At 40.1% G+C, this 19978-nt stretch overlaps 1 protein-coding gene and 1 long non-coding RNA gene across 21 annotated transcripts in view; one reads left to right on the top strand and one right to left on the bottom strand.

Moving 5' to 3' along the window:
* The window catches only part of LOC105836453 (forkhead box protein P1), a 290325-nt gene that overhangs the window by 77943 nt on the left and 192404 nt on the right, over window positions 1-19978 (top strand). The window lies entirely within an intron of this gene.
* On the bottom strand, window positions 429-19476 carry LOC118645172. The gene is made up of 2 exons (XR_004962988.1): window positions 17279-19476; window positions 429-14836 (listed from the first exon to the last, which is right to left on the bottom strand). It is a non-coding gene; the product is annotated as an uncharacterized LOC118645172 (long non-coding RNA).

The raw sequence follows: 19978 nt of genomic DNA, 5'->3' as shown, positions 1-19978 counted from the left end.
CCAACGTATTCAATTGCGTGGCAGCTTTTGGTATCGTGTTATTTAATATGGGGATACAGTCCGCAAATTCCGGAATAAACGGAAAATGTAACTCAACATTGAGTATAGGATGCCGGTTAAACGTTGATAGAATTCTGGAGGGATGTTGTAAATTGATATAATTGATATGTCGATTGTCGAGAGACAACTAATGACAGGCATAAGTTTTGATTTCTTGCATATAACGAAATGTGTATTTTCCATTCTTTTTCTTATTTCATATTGAACACTTTGCAAAAATGAAGGAAATGCAGTATCTGAAATATTCAAGCTAGACTCCAAATTTTTTATTGAATATATTTATTTATCTTATTTAATATAATGTAATAATATACAATATATAATGAAGAGATTAAGGAATTTATATTTTTTTAATAATCTTTTGTTTATTTTTAATTATGTATCTTGTTATTTGATGAAAATAGATAATGTTATAATACTTTTACAACATAACGCGACAGAGTTGAAATCGAATCGAATATAATCGAATAAATGTCGGAAAGTAAATATACATTGTCGTCGTAAGACACACGTTACGAGTTCATGAAAAGTAGAGTTTAAGAAAAGTACGATCGTATGTCGTGAATATCTAAATCAGTATAATTGCATGGCGTTAAATAACAGATAGATTTGACTGACAATGAAGGAATAAGAAATTGGAAGAAAGATTTGCCATATGTCACAATGCACACATGAAAATCAATAAATCAAAATTTTAAAAAAGAATTCAATATATAAAATGTCACATTAAGGATTGATCTACACGCGTGGTATGGAATTTTATTTATGTCCAGGACAAAGTCTATTTTGCTGTTTTTAATATGTGCACGATTTTATTTAAACATCTAAACATTTGGTGTGAAGCGTTCTTCTTCATTTATAAATGCACATTTACGATATATTTTACATGTGCTTATGTCATACCTTTATATTATTGCGAATATTTCGTCTGCCAAATACACTCAGTGCCCTAATGAAAAATCTTTGCTCGTAACAAGACGTTAGATTAAAATTTGGGATCACGGCGAAAAAAATGAGCATCCCGCGTGCGAAACGAGGCAAGGGCCGCCTCGCGATTTTCAAGAGCACCCTCAAGTTATCCCTCCCCTCATCCTTGGCAAGGAGATTGAACGTGAATGCCCGGGACAGAAAAAGCCGACAGCGTAACAGAAACGATACGGAGTGCCTGACGAGGAGTCACGCTGGCGGCCGGGGCAGGATTTGCAAGGGGTTGCCAAAGGGGTCGAAACAGGGGGTGCAGATTTGAACAAGAGCTCGGTTGCTATGCAAATTGGAAAGATAATAATCGATTGTCGGAGGATGGTTGCGTTGATGGGCTCGCGGATGAGCGCGGCACCTCCCTACCTGGAAAACACGCCGATCTCCCTTGCCCCCTCTCCCCCACCCCTTTTGCCGTCCCTTTTTTCGCTGGCCCCTCCAGCCCACCCCCGTATCGCCCATCCCGATCTCCCTCAAGGGAAATTATATAGTCTGCCCTCGACGTACCCCAGGCACCATAGACCGTCAAATACCTTACCTGTCCCGTCTGCATTCATTCCCTTTCGTGTCTCGTCCCTATATCGGTAGTCCGAGAGAGCCGGGATGGACACTGCGAATTTTTTGGACACCTTCGGTTGTGCTCGAATAATCGAGCGTCCGGCGATTGATACGTGCCGCAACATTTTTTTGTCTGAGGTTATTGCGAATGTCTCGACGAAGAACGCCTTCCAGTCAGTGATTAAACAGAACTCACGAAATTTAAAAATCGCGCTCAGAAAGTTTATTATAATAATAATCAAAATATTTAAAAATATGAAACGTAATCGCGATACGTAAAAAGTATTCGGATAATTATTCTTGATTCGTTAAATGATGTTTTCTTACAAAATTATTTGACATCTAAAAAATCCAAGCGCACTCCTTATTTAACATTTTTACACTATTAAATTTGTATTTCGCATATTTGCAAAACGGCAGGTTGCCCTATCAGAAGCGAAAAATATTGATAAAGGTACTGGATAATTTGTAGTATGACAATGTATTTGTCATCGTATTGCTTCAACGATCTTTGATCAATTACGCAAGAGCGTGAACGCTTGATTATAGGCTCTCCGGTATGTTGTTACCGATCTGGCGATTGCGCAGTCGCTCCGCAAGAGCTTGCATACCGGAAGATTGACAAGGCAAGATTAATCGATCAATCAACTGGCGTAAAGAATTGAGAAAAATAAGCGGCAGCGCGGACATTATGACAAATGATGTTTGTATCTTTTAAATTCGCCGGAATAAACGGCTCTGTAATAAAATCAGCATTGGCTGCGAATGCGGGGGCGGATGAGTAAGCGTTTATTAATTGAAGAAAGATTCTGCGTATTAATCTTCCGTTCAGCGGCAAGTTCTTCCACGTCTCGTTATTGACCTAATTTCACTTCGACCGTATACGCAAAATTATGAAGTACTTGCAGCAAAGTGAAGTATTATGTGAATTGATCGAAACGATATTGTTCCATTACGAAAGAAATATGATCCTGCTTTAATAATTATTTTCTCCGAAATGTTAAATGAATTTTTCCTCGCACCATGCAATTTACTTAATAACATAATCGAATGAATATATAACTTTTGATTTCAAGATAAATTTAAAAAAAAGGTAAATTGTAAAATGCAGTAAAATTTAATATTCTATGCAAATTTCAATCCTATAATAATGAGAAATATGATACAAAATGCTATTAATTACAAGAATTAAACAAGTTGAAATTAATAATCATTTTATGGAAATGTCTCGAAAAACGATACCCGTTACAGTCAAAAAACAATATTTTAATGTATTAATTGTTCTATATAACGTATTTATATTTATTGGTTTCGAGGTCACTTTTTCTTGTAAAACTATTAATGAATTGATGCGTCATTTATTTTTCATTATATTGAATTCATCTTAAATAAAACAATTAACGAACGTTTATGCATAATATTCGACATTACTTGATGTTATAATTCGAATAATGCTTTGTTGCAGTTGAGTCGCAGTCACGTATACCGTTCTGACAATTAGCTCGCTCATAAAAGTTTCGTTAGTGCGGCTTCGCTATTTGCTTCTGCCTATTTGTATTGGCGCAACTTGTTTGCGTATGTAAATTTGCAAAGTACGTCATCGACTGAAAATGTCGCGTACGTCGCAACATTACAGAGTTAATTTTCTTAAACGTCACAAACTTATCCATTTCGCCGTATTATTGAAAATTATATTGTGCGTTCATGTTTATTAAATTAATATTGGGTTTGCAACTTTTCGTGCAATTTAATTTTGCACACGTTACGGTAGTTTATCTTAGAAAGAAATCCTTAGAAAAATTATCTCTATATAGCAACTACTGATGAGTCACGCGCTGACTAAAACTACACATGTAGTTCTTTTTTCAAAGATTCTTATGCTAGGTTTTGTAATTGAAATGCATTACACGATAGACGCTTTGAATATGTTGAAGAAGTGACACGCTGCGTTTTGTGAAACTACAGTAATTTACAATATTGAAAATACATTGTTTTTCTCAACATTGTTCTCTACATTGTTTCTACATTAATTGTTTAACATTGTAGCTCTCTTAATAATACGTACGTGACTGATTTTTAAATTAAGAATGATTCATAAATACATAATTTATGTAATTACAAATAACTATAGTATTCAATATCAATAGTGTTCCAGAATTAACAATAAATTTTTGAGACTATCACCAACCGCATACTTGCACTCGAAATGAAGGGTTACATTACTTGGGAGAAACAAATCTCACGTGGCTATTCAATTATTTTTCCATGGTGTCGAATGCATTTGAAACTTACGGCAAAAACTTTACGGCCAAACATACTCGAGGAGCAGAAAGCGAGCGTTTCTCGACGAGCGAGAAAATCTTTAACGAAACATTGGCGGGGTATAAATTAAGCAGCAATGCGACGTAGCAAGCAAGCGAGCGAGCGAGCAATGGGAATGACGACCGCGAGGGGTGAGTGCGATGCGGGGGCGGGAGCGGAGCAAAGGAGAGGGAGAGAGCAGGGCTTAAAAAAGTAGGTTGCAAATGAGCGGCGCGGATGAGCGGCGGGGGCAAACACGCGGCCAAACAAACGAAAGCGAGCGGAAAGAGGACGGCGGTGTATGTACGTGTGTAGGTGTATGTGTGTTGTGTGTGTGTGTGTGGGAGCGAGAAGACCATGCGCGAGAGGAGGAACGAGAGTTTCGTGTTTGCGCATATTTCTCGTAATATTCTCTGTTTATCTCTATTGCCCCTTGTTTATCCAGTGTCCGTCCGTCCTGCACGACCATGTGTGTCCGTCCTTCTATTTTCGTTTCTCCTTTTTCCTCCGGCTAGGTCCTTGCGTGCCCCGGCTGTCGCCGTCGTCGTTGTCGTCGTCGTCGTCGTCGTCGTCGTCTTCTTCTTCTTCGCCGCCTGCCTTCGTTCTTCTTCTTCCCTCCGCGGCGCGTAGGTGCACGCATTCGTTCGTACCGTGCATCTCGGTCGCTCCTAACACCACCGCCTATATATTCCAAGCGATGTTTACGTTCGAGATAAAGCGAGGAACAAACAGCGGGCGTCGGGCTCTCATGGTCACCGTACAGTCCGTCATAGCACCGCACTTAAATGCGGTTGAGAAATCGAGGAAACGATCGCTCGGCCGAAGCGGGTCGTCCGGAAAAAAAAAAAGGACGGTTCAAATGAACCTCAAGGTTCCACCGTATTGTAAGCCGCGAGCAAGAAATTTAAGGCGATAGCGCGCGAACGAAGTTGTACAAGTTATTTACGGTTTGGCGGTATCATTTATGATTCAATTGACCCGGCGATTTCGTTGCCATTGAAAATTATTGCGTTGCCCCAATTGTTCGACGGTGCATTTGTATCGTTTGCCCGCGCGACCTCGCTTGCTTCAACGTTTATTTTGAGGAGGAGATCCCACCGCGGGATTCAACCTAATGCGATTATCCCGCGATTATCTCGGGAATCTGTATTTCCCAACAATTTCCTTATCGCTTCCAGAAACTCGGCGCAGGCCGGCTTAATAAGGAATCATTAGTGCGCAATCAACAACGAAGATCCATCATTATCCGCGCAAACAATACAAAAATCTCAATATGGCATGCAAATGTTACTTCTGCCGGCAATGCACCGGAAGAACTCGGGATCAGATTTTCCGCTCCCTATTGGCGGCGTTACGTTTCAACGGAGCAGCCCGTCGCGAAAAAGCGCGCAGCTCCGCCCGTATTATCGCCATTACGCGCATTAATTTGCATCCCGAATTACCCCCTTGCAAACACTACGTCTCGTGCGCGCGACATGTTATTACAGTCAAATGAAAGTCCACGCGCGCGCGCGCCCTCGCACATAAATATCGGCTCGATTCCGCCGTGGTCGGGCTCGCCGGGACTTACGAGGAAGTCACGAGTGTATCAAAATTTTTCTGGATAAAATATCCTGTCCCGCCGTCGTCGTCCGAGAATGAAAATCGTCGGGGAACGCAACGCGCGATCTCCGGGCGCGAGCACGATTCACGCGAGATCGAATGTCCTAGTATCCGTCTCGCGCGTGGCCCCTTTGCGCGTAAATGGAAAAAACAGCGGAATATTCGCGAATCAGTATTACATTATAACGGAACAAATATTTCATAGGGGCGTACGATCGCGCGAGAGACAGAGAGATCGGTGTGTAATTTCGTTGCATCCGCGCCTGTATCGCGTGACCTGCCTTGTTATTCTCTGTTCTACGTCGTCCGCCGTGCAAGTCCATCATCCCCCGAGAGAGTGAGAGGGGTGGAAATGGCGAGGGTGAAAAGGGAAGGAGGGATGAGGGCGAAAGGGTGAGCGTGAGCGCATGAACGACATTGGATGACGTCGGGGCTGATCGGGAGAGAGATGGACAGCGGCCGATTCTTCGCATACCGAAAAAGAAAAAAGGAGAGAGAGAGAGAGAGAGAGAGAGAGAGAGAGAGAGAGAGAGTAAGCGCCGAACCGTAGTACAACGGCGATACGTTACAATGATTGTTTCTCCCCGTCTCGAGAGGCGATACGATAAAATCGATCTCCTAACGATCGGACTATCGATCTCGTAAACAACGACGGGCGCGCGCCGCTTCGCATCGCGAAGAAAAGCCGCCAATGAAGCCCCGCAGCGTGTTGTTCCAATGCATTTACAATAACGACGTTGTTTATCTATCGGACGACAAACGACTGGTGGTTCCCGCCCTCGCGCGCCACCCTCCCGCACCTCTTCCCCGGTAACCTTTCTCTCCTCTCTCCCTTCTCTCGTACGTGTAAGCTTTCCACCTCGCTCCCGTCCTCCTTTGCCGTATTCAACGTCAACCCTCCGCCTCTTTACCCCATTCATCTCCGTCTATATCGCCACTCTCCGTCCATTCTGTGTATATATACAATCGTTATATATTAAACACAGTGTAAGCTCGACAGGCCGGCCGAGTTGCAAACAATCGTGATGCGTTTTCTGCGTCAGTGTTTTGAGTCGTACGTTGACGTAATGCGGGAAACTGTGCGGATGATCATCGGTAGATTTTTTGATGCAGTCGCTTTATAAACTACTCGCGTCGTAAAAATTGCATGTAAAAATTATTCTAAAATTCGAGAGAAGAATGGGAGAACGAGAAGAAACGACTTCCGTGACATTTTGCAGAATACATTAGATTCTTTTGATGAGATCGAAGTTTGTCAGAGATAGATACATTACGGCAGTAATAATAATAATAATAATAATAATATAAAAGAAATAATGACGCATCAAAATTCAGTGCTGTACGCATACAACTTTTTTTTATTTTACATATTATGTTTAATTTAATTGGGTTAATTGTAAGGTAATTTTTAAACCTCCATTACTTTAAAATCGAGAATTAGCATTACGTTTAACGTTAGTTATTTTATGATTATTTTAATTTTAAATCTTATAATCAAACTATCAAAGAATGATAAAAATGCTTGAAAAAACATTACATGATATTTCGATTCATTAATCGATGAATATATGACGATATATGACGATAATAACCGCAGAATAAAAAAAAGAATTAGCTGACCGCAGTGGAGGCTCGCCGGCATCATGAAGTCACAGGGGATCATAAGCAAGCAGAAGGATAGCGGCAGCCGAGGAGAAACTTGTAACGAACTTCCGCAAACAGTTCTGCGTGTGCGTGGCGCGCATGTACCGGCGATTAACATGGACGGACGTCCTCTCTTACTTCGCGACTTGAGTATCGTCTGGCTGATGTAAAAAACATGGTAGCACACAACATGTGCATTGCTTACACTCTTCTTACTCCCGGATAGGGCTGGAACGTAGTGGTAGACACGAGGTCGGCTACGAGGGAGAAGGGAGATCGCTTATCCTGGGTTAGTATTGTTTTGTACGGCAGCCACTCAGACTCCTCGTCGAAAAGGGCCACTGATATTGTTGACGAGCTTCCAATGCGAGCTTCAATAACGCATGAAGCCAAATTGAAAAATTATCACACCAAAGCGAACTGTTTAGAGAGAGGGTGGTTCTGGATCCTCACACGTGCGCACCGTCTAATTTCGTGGAAATCTTTTTATAATATTTGTGTAAATATTTTGGAATGAAAACAGCAAATTTGTTCTTAGGGAATTTTCGTGCGCAATAAATAGAAGTTGTTTTCGAAATGTATATTTTTATACATTTATTTTTAATAATTAATGATTATTAAGAGGAAAATAATTACAGAATAAAAGGAAGAAATAGTAAACTTGTAATTTTTTATCTCACAATGGTAATTATATTTATTATTGATATAAATATAGAAAAAACAACTCGAATAAAATATCTGGACAAAAGTTTGATGAAACGCGTGATTTATTTTTGAAATTTTTTAAGTATTTTCTTCACAAGTATTTATTTACACTAATAACTAGACTTTTAATGAGGAGATACATTTTATAAAATCTAGTCAATCTTTTTCGACTTTATTCTATAAATATAACGTTCATGAATTTAAGTTTGCTACTATTTTTGTTGTGTCATATTTTATTTGAGATTCAGTTTTTCCTATTTGGCTTGTTTTTTATCCGTCAGTGGTGTTATTTTTGCGTTTAAGGTATGAATTAATCTTGAAATCGTTCGTCTAAAACATAATAAATGATTCTTGCTGTCTTCTGAAAATAAGGTAAATTGAATAAGTTAAATGCAAATTAAAGCTTACAAGTATAAAATTTGCAGAATTTTGTTAACGTCGCATATTTTTCTTTAATATTAATATTTAGGGGAGGAGAGGAGAATTTGCCCTTCTTTAAGTTGCCACATCTTCGTTAGAGATTCTGATTTGATCGTCGATATTCCGTCAACATCTGTTTGTAGATACACGGTAGAGCGTATCTGTGCTTATATATGCACTGTACGTTGGCACCGCTTCTGCAAGGATTGAGCACTGATATAGCTTAGTGCTTACATTATTAATTCCATGTGTCGGTGTGTTGAATTGAACCTGCTTGGTAAACCGGTTGTAGCGTAACGATTTTACCCAGTTCCCTCGTTGATCTGTGTCTCCGATCTTCGTGTCTATCACTTAAGAGATCGCCTTTGAAACGGGTCAAGATGTGTACAGGCTAGAATTAGAATTCCTTTCCGTGACTCAGAAATTTATCACGCCATCGGCGTTTCATTTTAGTTTTTTAGATAAATAACTTTCTCACCCCTCGCAAAACTTTCGGAACGAATTAAGTCTTCGCCAGGCGTGTAAACATCTATCAAGTTGTGAGCTAAATATAAGACTCCGGAAACAGGCCATTTGCGGCTCCAAAACCGTTTCTGAAAAAGTCGTGCTTGTTGCTTTCAACATCCCGCAAATCATGTAATATGCCAGAAATGAAATAATAAAGTTTTAAATCGATACAATGGTACGAGAGAGAGAGAGAGAGAGAGAGAGAGAGAGGGAGGCAGGAAAAAGCGAGAGAGAGAGAAAGAGAGCGAAACGAACATTAGCACAGTGAACAATTTTATCATATTTTGTTATTAATGTTGCAAATTTAGCTAGATACAAAACCGAAAATTTGATTGAATTATTAAAATAATTACGCTGCAAAAGTTTTAATGTTCTATCAACCAATTCAAACGTCTTACGTAATCATATATATTTTCTAATAAGAAATTATTTTCAGATCTCTATTTGAATTTCAGCAAATACGCAAATATTAAGCTACATTAAAGACACACAGTTATCATTTCTATAATAAAAGTTATACCGGGCCAGTAACAACTCTCGTAACGTCGAATTACTCAGGTTAACGGGTTGAAACACGTTTCCTCCGGCAAACAATGATAGATGGATAAGACAGCCGACGGTGAAGCGACTTTAATCATTTCGAGAGGTTGTGCTCGAACGATCGGCGCTCGCGGTGGTGTACACAACAGTATACAACAATTACGCACACGAGCCAGCGTCGAACGAATGAATACCACGTTAACGGCTGTAGGAAGGTGCGCGCGATGCGTCAGAGAAAAGCTACTTTACGAGGGTGGCAGGTCTGATCGTCGGCCTGCCCGCTTTCTTGCCGGCGAATAATTAGAGCCGATAAGTCACAGCGCAACACCCTGCCACGCGGGGATGAGGTGCACCGATGGGCCGGGCAGGCGGGGGCTCGGGGGAGCCGTGAGCGAAGTTGAAAGTTAGAATCGCGAGGGGTGCAACGTAGAGGGCGGGGAAAGGGGAGGGTTGGCCGGAGAAATCGCGTGCCGATGCCCCATTACACGGACAGACTTAGCTTCGCCCATAGTCGCGGTTCCTACTTTCGAGTTGCCGGCTTGCGAGGGTGGTGGTGGCCACCCCGCGGAGCTCGTCCCCGGCGTCCCTCGTCGTGCCACCGCCACCGCCACAACTATCAGCGGTAGATACCCTCCGCCGGTCCGATACGCGCCACCAACACTGTGTTGCTATTTAGGGTAATTTCGACTTTCCGATGCCCGTTACGTAAGCGCGATTTCGAGGCCGTTCGCGATCGATCGCGTGCGCCTCACTCAGGAAAGGCTTTCGATAAAACGGGCTTCGATTTCGCATGCAGCCTGCAACGCTCCGCAATTATATTTGATGCCGAATTTTCGCACGATCTGTGCCGCCGCCACATTTCGCTTGTACATTTCGATCGTCGAGCGTGCAGTAGTCTAATTATTCATGACGCTCGATTGAAATATGTCACGATATTTTTTGCGTACATGTTTTATCAGGAGAAATAAGTGAATAAATTAATAATAGTTAAACAGATAATAATTAAATAAATTAATATTTCGAAGAATACAGTATTATATCGTATAATTTTTAAATTGAAAAAAAAAAAGATTATGTCAGTAATGTATTATAAGAAATTCATGCAGACGTAAACGCTGAAATTGAATTCGATTAAACTGTTGCACTTCGCGGTGATGCATTTAACGTTTATCAATTTATAATATCAATCCGTCTTACGTCGACGTACACATATACATATGATATTTCCTATTTGATCCACATTAAACATGCGTGCCCGATATACGGGCATTTACCGAGTACGTTGACTTCTGACATGGGAAATTTCTGACTTATTAATCGAATTGTATGAATTACAGGAGAGAAGCGGGTAATTTTTCGATATTATTCTATGGTCGGTTTTTTTAACGACTGAGGGTCTTGAGCGGTGCATATTACGGCTCGTGGCATTACGACTATCTTTTTTTCTTTATGCCAATGCACGACGGAATACCGAGCGATTACGAATTTAGATTATGTCCTATTCTGGGTTATTCCGTAATCAATAATTTAGATGCATTGTAATGTGAGTTGTGCATTGTGTGTTGAAAAGTACGACGAAGGCTCGCTTAAACGCGATCTACGTACGCGCGGAAGGACACATTGTAGCAATTTAGCGGAGTTGCTCGTGCAACTTCAGAAATGTAACTTTGTATTTGATGTGTCGTAACTACTTTCGGCCTATACACCCTGCATTCGTTAAAGATGTGTATGGTCTTGAGCATGTATGGTAGAATCAATTTTTTAGCGTTCCTGCCGCATATTCCGGGAAATCGAAGAAATTGCCAGCATATGGCTGTATTTTCAACAGTTTATATATGACATTTTTCTAGGAAGGATTAGTTATTTACAGATATTTGAAAGTACAACTAATTTCATTATTGATTACTTTGAGAAACGAAATAATATCACTTTTATTTAAGAAGTCATATTTGATGGAAATATTTTTAGCATTATTTATAATATCTTTGCAAATATATTTATATTAATGACAATAACGTATTTGAAATTGTTTAAAGTGAATCAGAAACTTCTTAATTTTGTCACTAAACTGGCAGATTTATTAAATTAAAAAATGATATGGCACGACATTTTGACCTCATATTTGGATCCTTATTAAGAAATTAAATAGAATTACATTGTTAGAAAGATCCACGAAAACTTGTGTAATTCTATAAAATTGTTTAATATATCAATACTTATGACAATAAATCTACTTAACAAAAATGATAATATTCACTGTATAACCTTAAAAAGATATATTTTTTTATCTTATTATTACATATGATTATTTTTGACACATATAATAAACATGTATATAACTTTAGTGCTAGTTGTAATAATTTATATATTTTTTGTTCATATTAATTTATGGCATATAAAAGTCTGAAAGCGCGCTATTGAAAAGCACGGACCGTTTTTACGTGGAGGCTGAGAATGTCAAAACTCGGTGACAGTCTGATTTCGCGTGCTATCACTCGGGACCGAAGATTTTTCCGCGGGGGGGAATCTATCTCGGCGGTTGGACAATAGACGCAGAAAGGAGTTTTTCACGCCGCTATTTTTAACGCCCGGAGCTTTCTGGTGGCGCGGAAAAGCGCGGAGAGGAAAGCCCGACGCGTTTGACCACGTGCCGGACACGGATGAGTTATTTTGATATCGGGACTTTATGCCCCATTAGGTCGGCTTGACGATTATTTCGGAAGCGGAGCAGGACAATACCTTGACAATACTCTGACCGGCGGTTTCGTTCGATCGTCTACCATCACCTCTCTTATTGTCACTCTCTTTATCCTTTCCCGTTTTCCAAGCCCCGCGCACGGCTATCGAATATCAGCGAATGCTTTCAAAGGCTGATTTCTGCTGTTACCGCTACTCACTTTGATCGGGCACGTTACAAACGTACGCGCCAATCGTATTAGTCAAATAGGCTTGATCTCGGCTGTATGCTTGCAAGTATACACGAGTTATTATTTTCTTAATAAATTTTATTAAACATTATAATAAATCTAGGTGTAATAAAATATTGTTTTTGAACGGTCGTCATGTTTTTTTAGAATTATATTGGTCGTTCTGCGAAATAATCATTGATACGCTAATACGCGTGTAAATAATAAGAAAGAAAATTATTACATTTTTTAAATACATATATTTTTTTATAAAATGTAACAGTAAAAATACAACAATATAATATATTGAAAATATCATAAATAAGTAAAAAAATTAATGCATACATTCAGGTAACAGTATAACAGACATTAAAATTGTATCCACATATCATATTTATTAAAATCATTTTCATTAATAAACGAAATAATGTAATTGTAAACAACATTTTATTTAAGTAAATTTTATATCAAACGATGAGCATGAATAAAAATTTGATAAAAACTTGCACAAGCGTCATTAAATATTTCTTAATAAATCTGAATAAATATCTTTATTTACAGAAACGAGTTTACGCGAGTTCGTTGATGGCAATGTCACTCCTGTGTTATGTGACTATGTCATATATAAAAGGGAGTTACGTGGAGTTATATTTTACCGGAAAAATTGGAAAATTTTTCCCTCAATTTTATCGTTACAGAGATTATGCTTTTTTCGGGGCTTATTCCCGGCGCCAATATTTACTCGTTTATAATATACATCGAAGCGAAAATGCTTTGGCCGGATGTGAATCTATTCGAAAATTTAGTCGCAGTAAATAAATATTTGTTTATCCCAACTCTCTCAAATATATTTCGAAAAATGAGATATGCGAGCATTTTTTTATTTGTCTGAAATATTTATCACTGAACGAATATGTAATTTCTACGATGATATTCGATATAACCAAAACTAGATTAATTTGAAAACTAACTTTTATTTATTGTATGAGATCTTTTTAGCTTCAAAGAGTATTGTTCGCATTTATAATAATAATTTATAATATTTGAAGTACATAATATGGAACAATATCTTAAAAAAAAAATCTTTATTATGTTTAATCATCCAATTCAATTTTAGTTCTCATATGTTTCAGAAACATATAAAGGATTCAATACCATTTTCAATCCGTTTCAATTTCTCCTAGTTGAGAGTTTTCATTTGATTTCTTTGATATGTGCCATCTGTATTCCATCTTCACGGTCCTCCTTACCGACTTTACAAAAGAAGCGGACAATTTTTAACGCGAAAATTTTAACAAGCGGGCGCGCAACGCGGTGGCACCTTCTTCAACGCGCGCGAAACATTAAACAATAAACACCATACGTTGTATACACAAAGGTTCAACGATTTAAACGCGAGCTCGCAATAGCCGGAAGCGTTTTGCGCTGTTTTTCGACGGCGGGCATATCGCAATAATCCTCTTTTCCGGAACAACATAATAAGCGGTAACGTAAACGCACGTTCTCGTCTCGCTGCGCGGCCAGATGACGGAGGAAAGACGGGGAGGGTGGTGACTCTGGGACCACGGAGATTTTTTTAGAGGTGGGAGAGAGAAAAAGAAAGGGAGGAGAGAGGCGGAGGGAGGGGGGCGTTCAGGCGAATTGAACTAACAAGGTCCCCGAGGGCAGTTTACGTCCGATGTCCCAGTAAACCCCAAACTGTCGAGGGATGATCGTTTGACAGCTTGCGCCGCATAACCGTACGTCTATAAATCCACTTCCATGCTAAACTCATCGTTTTTCTAGCAACATCACTCTTCTGCTTTATTTGGTACACGTAATAAAGGAAAACGTGTCAAATAAGTTGAGGAATTGCTTGCCAGTCTTGATAGTATCGTTTCAAAGGACAATTGCGAAGAAGAAGTCACTAAAGAAATTATTGTTAAGTCTAATATGTAAAAGATTAAAAAGGAAAAAGATTAAAACTCATTCTTTTTCAAAATTCTCATCATTTATTATAATTAAAAAGATAAAGCAGGCAAATACTTTTTGCGAGCGGTATTGTATATTTAGCTATTTTATCCGTATCTCTATAATATATACGAGATATAATAAATAAATATAATAACTTAAATGTATCTCATACGAGATTAGTACGTCCTTCATTCTACGTATAAAACAACGGGTAATGGTTTCCTCCTGAAGCGCGAAGTTTCTTCGTCATTACGGCGCATTACTTCAGCAAACCCTCGCTTGTGTTTCGCCATAGTATTTCAGTAAGACACCACGGAAGCCACGTGACGGTGATCAACCTGCTCGGAGAGTCCTTCTAGGATGTCTCAACAGTTCTTATGCGTGGTCCGCTTAGGGTATTGCTTCGGCCGCAAAGCGCCGGTGAGAAATGGCAGCCATAGATCCTCCGCATCTCAAGTAGGTGCGTTTCGTGGCAACGACCGAATGACCATTTGTTAAGCTCCTCCGCTCCGCCGTCATCTGTCCGCCATCGGCCGGGAAAACAGCTTGCCATAGCAGCCCTCGGCATAGTCGATCGTCCTCACTTTTTGCCGCGTCTTGACGGACGTGGAAACTGTCCCTGGGGGAAAATCTGTCGCCGCGATGGTGGTGTAGCTGCATATCTGGGAAGAGATATTTTTTTTTTACTTTTATGTACCTTAATTATAACAGCAGCTTGTACGTTTTATTTTACAAACTATCGTACGAACTTTTCATATCTCTCTTTTCCTTCCCCCTCTCGTCTTCGATCCTGCTTCGATTGGGTTCCCTATTTAAATAGAGCGCATTTGTTCCCTCGTGTTCTTCCCTCGTTATCACGTTATGCAACAAATTTGGTAGCGAACGATATTTCGCGAGCGGGCCTCTTTTTCAGATGGATTTGCACTTTACGTTAAATGAACTACATATCGCGTTACTTACACAAATTTGCAGCGGGCAGCATGCGCATCGCGAATTCCAATTTCAGATCGGCCTTCCGTAATTTCCGGAAATTTTCAAAAATCGCCGCGAACTTCAATAAAGCCGTCGTAATTAATTTGTGATTATATCGTGAATTCCTGCAAATTCATGTTACGTTGCATAGCGCGATAGGAATGCAACCGACCTCAACAAGCCCGATACGAAGTGCCTGATTTAGAGAGACGTATAAACGATATTTCGATACTATTTCCCCCGCGATACTTTCCAAATCGAATTGAAAGGTGCAAAATTGACAAGCGGCGCGGCGCGCGCCGCGGGCTGCGATTTTTCCCGGAATCGCCGTATCATTTTTCCCCGATAGTTTCGCGAGAATGCGGAAAAATGTAACGCGCGCGCTCTCGCCCTCAGATATGAAATACCGCCTCGTGCCGACAATCGACTTATTAATTATCGATCGTTCTCGTTGTCCTCGATATCGTAGATGCACAGAAAACAGATTTTGATCACCCTGAACTTTTAACGGCCCGACGTATAAATTTTATGCGCCGAGCCATATTTATTTCTATGCATATTTATTCGATGAATTTCATAACTAAATTACAGATCTATATGCAACGGTTTGTTAGCTTGATAGTACTTGTAACAAAATATCAAACGTCAAGCTCCGATTTACATATGCATAAAGGAGAAATATTAAAAATTTGCCTAATTATCCATTTCGTGATTAATTCCGAATTGAATATTGACGAAAGCATTTACCACTTAACCGGCTGTAATTAATGGCTTAAATAACGCTTTTAACGCTACTGCGATATCTTTCGATTGTGAGAGAATTTGACGTGAATCGTTTGTTTAATTAACGAGAAATAACGCGCGGGACGTATGTATTGTAGCGGCGTGCTTGTTCTGCTACATTGATATGCAAGATATATCTTGAGTTTATGGGGTTATTAAGGACTTCATCCGTGTCTCATGGCAGGATTACTACGTTATTATCCTTCGGTAAGTGGCAGGCAGGTTGGTCGGCTGGTTGGTCGGCCCCTTGTAAGGAAGACCAAACATCGTCTCCTCCTTACACGGTCCCTCGAGCTACCAGCTGAAACTAGTAAGACATTCGCCCCTCCAATCCATGGAGCGGCACCCAGTTGCGATTTTGACCCTTGTAATTAATTTATAACCGGCCTTCTTGTTGCAAGCCAGTTGAGTAAGCAGAGAGAGAGAGAGAGAGAGCTGACATCGCACGGAAATACTCCTCCTCGAACTCCGGCCAATTACGCTTACGAGTCGTTTAATACGAATAATTAATTTCGAAAACACTAATATTGTTAATTATATGCTGATTTTATTACTATTAGAGTTTACGGGCTGATTTATTATTATTTATTGCTTCTAGGTGTATACTATTTAGCGTCTTTAAAAATGACAAAAGTTAAAAATTGTTTTATTCCCTTTTCTGAGAAACTTGATATTTTAATTATATGTTTTTTTTTTTTAAGACAAGACGTGATATGTCTAATTCAATTTGCGGAAGTGGATGCAAGATTATTTAACGCGCGTATCGAATTGTAGAGCATCTAGTAAAAATGGATATAATACTGTCTATGTATAAATTTTGAATTACATCGTGTAGCGATAATACGATATATTTTTAAGGCACACGATGTTATTATATATAGGATATAGTTTTCCATATATTTTTCGTCCAACGATAGGGTTAATCTAAAAAATCCGCGGGATGACAAGCGTTACAACCGCGACGCCCGCGGCGTCTTTCATATACCCATACCGATCGCTCCCGCGGGATTCCTCTAATGCCTTCCCTTCCGCCCGGTGAACACGTACCACGTACTTATTACGGGCCTAATACAAATTCGACGTGGAAGCGCGAGTTGTTAGAAGGCGGGCACGGTGGTGGGCGGCGGGACGCAGGAATCCATAGATCGCGGGGCTAACAATCAGCCGTAAATTATGGTCTCAATATCCATTGTGTACCCTACTTGCTCTCGAGCGGGCCTAACCCCAAAGTCTGAGGCCAAGACTACCCATCCCATCGGTGGCTCGGAGAAGACGGTTGGCTCTCTCACGGCCCGGCTGAACCGAGAGATATGTATATTAATGGGGCAATCTTACATAGTTTTGTTTACCTTGCCATTCTCCCAGTACGTATACAATTACTATCCCCGGTCCCTATGGTGCGCTGGCACGAGAGCCGCCTCCGTTACAACCCCCTCGGACTTGCGCCGGCCTCCGACCTAACTAGTTTCCGCCGACGTCACTATCGCGCTCGGCTGCCGTCCTGTTCCTTCCTGAAACACAGACTAACTTTACCGAGAATTTCGCTACTATTTGCGAAAGATTAGACAAGGCGAAAAAGCTCTCAAGGCTTCACTTGGGAAGTGTTAGTGCACGCGATATTTGTAAGCGCAGAATTCTTACACGGTATGAATCTAAATTATTATGCAATAATTTAATACGTATCTTTACATTTGATTATAACTTGTTTCTGCGATAGAATGTACCTTAATTAATTTTTCATTAATTAGCGATCAGTTGTAAATGGGATAAGGTATGGTTAGAAGTTTGTAAATATACATAGGAACATTTGAAAAAAATTATATAGGTGAGAATGAACGTGGATATACAATATACTTTCTTTTGAAATTACTTGTGCAATTCTTTACAAATTTCTTATTATAAAGTTCTTCTTTTAATCAAATATTATTACAATTTTGAATTATGAGATTCTTAGTTGTAAAATCTTATGTTTCATCCAATTTTAATGTAATATTTGAATAAAATAAAACCGAAGTAAATTAATTTTTTAAGAACAAAAGTTATACAGACTCACATATAAAATAAATCAGATAAGATATAAATATTATAAATCACATAAGAAAAATGAAATTTAATGGACCACTATTAATAACAATTTAAGAATATCAGTATTACTAGTTAATGAAAAGTGACGCGGCCGTGGGAAACAACGCTTTTCCTCCGAGACATTTAAAGCCGACGCGGCCGATTCGCGAACGTATCGTAGAGATTTACTGACACGCGTCAACGCGTCTGCAATATGTTCAAGCCGCTGACGGCGACGATCGAGGTCGAAGGATGCTATTTTTAAAAACTACACCGGTCACCGCGGCGATATTCCGATGCGAGAGAGAGCGCGCGCGTATCCGATAAAAACGAATTCCGTTCTTGAAGGGCTCAAACGCCGCGCCGATGAAAATCCATTCTACGGCGCGCCGGCTTTCAGCAAAGAAAATATTGTCCGCGGCGCGGGGGAGGGTAGGGGCGATCGCGGCAGAGCGGCACTTTTCACCTTCGCTCTTCCACCCCGGTTTTTAATTCCGTGCGTGGCACACGGCGCGCGCGGACACCGGCTTTGTAGCGGAATGTACATTTCTCCCGCTGAACAACCTCATTTGTGTAATCCCCGAAGCTTCGACAACAAACTGTCTGCGGCATCGGAATGGCGCTGGGGGTGCACGGGGGTGTGAGCACGACATTAACGTACTTTGTAGTTCAGCTCTCTGCGGCAGTCGTCCTTCTCCGTCCCTTCCCTCGTTCCGCTCTCGCGCTCCAACCCCCCCGCGTCCCTTTACCACCAAGGTTCCGTCGTCCTGGATGAAATTGCGATTGTAATAGCAATTATCTTATTTCTACTATTGCTTCTTTGTACTTCGATTCGCGACATACGGACTTGGTGCTGATGCAAGCCGGGAGACAGGAAGGGCCGACGGGGCGGTGCGGGCGGGACGGAGGGTGGTTCGCGAATGGAATTAAATGTGTTCACGGGATAGCACGGGAAGGACCGTGACGCAATTTAAGTCGCGCGGTATTTGCCGGAACGGAACGATGGACTCTTTTAAAGTCCAGCATTACGCGCAATAGTTATAACGCTTTTTTGGTATTGTTGCGCTTTTCGTTTATACTTTCTCATGCGCACCGCTCGCGCTTTTAATACACGTTGCATTTGAAAGGTTGGCACTGTGGTAGGAGACTCGCGATTTTTATTGGCCGCTTAAGGGGGTCGTGTGATGGGAGGAAAAATATCGAGAGAGAAACTAATTATGCCTTTTTAATTATATGTGAGTTTTTACTGCAGTATTTAATTTTATACTGTGACAAGAGAAGATTTTGTAAATGCAGTGTGGCAAAGATATTACAATTTTTTTTAATGTCATGCTATTTGTGAAAATTATTACATTGACGTTATGTTTGCGCTGATTATGTCGATGCAACAAAATTCTTTTGGCTTTTCTACACAATGTACATATTATCTTTTAAAACACATAAATAAATGTAAATAAAATTGAAAACTAAAACACAATAATTATATTTGTATATTTGTTAAATGTATATATGTACATAATGAATATATGAAAGCTATTATAAAATAGTAATCATATTAATAATTTATTATGTCTATATTAAATGTAGAAATGTTTAAAAATTTTTGTACAATTCGCGAAAATATTAATTATTCTTTTCTTTTTTTAAAATAAATTTAACTATCTTTGTAAACTATTCAGTAGATAAAATATAATGAACTTTTGCAACTGAAAAGCCGGACATCCCGAGGACTACATTCTGTTGCTCTAAGATGCAGTGACAAACTAAGATCGCGAACGTAAAAGCGAAAAGCTGCATTGCGACGTCAAATGTTAGAGGTTTGGGGTGAGAGGGGAAGGGGGTGGTCGGCGACGTCGACAACGAGAGATTGACTTGAAGGCTGCGCCGCGCGGGGGTGGCTCGCGTAGGGGTTGTCGGCACGGCGCGGCGTGGCGGTTCGAGTCGGAGAAACGGTCTCAGCTCGCGCCGCTCGGCCTGAAATTCGC

The sequence above is a fragment of the Monomorium pharaonis genome, chromosome 4 (genome assembly GCF_013373865.1).
Source record: "Monomorium pharaonis isolate MP-MQ-018 chromosome 4, ASM1337386v2, whole genome shotgun sequence".
NCBI lineage: Eukaryota > Metazoa > Arthropoda > Insecta > Hymenoptera > Formicidae > Monomorium > Monomorium pharaonis.
The sequence above is the reverse complement of the archived record's forward strand: the minus strand, read 5'-3'. Positions and strand labels throughout refer to the sequence as shown.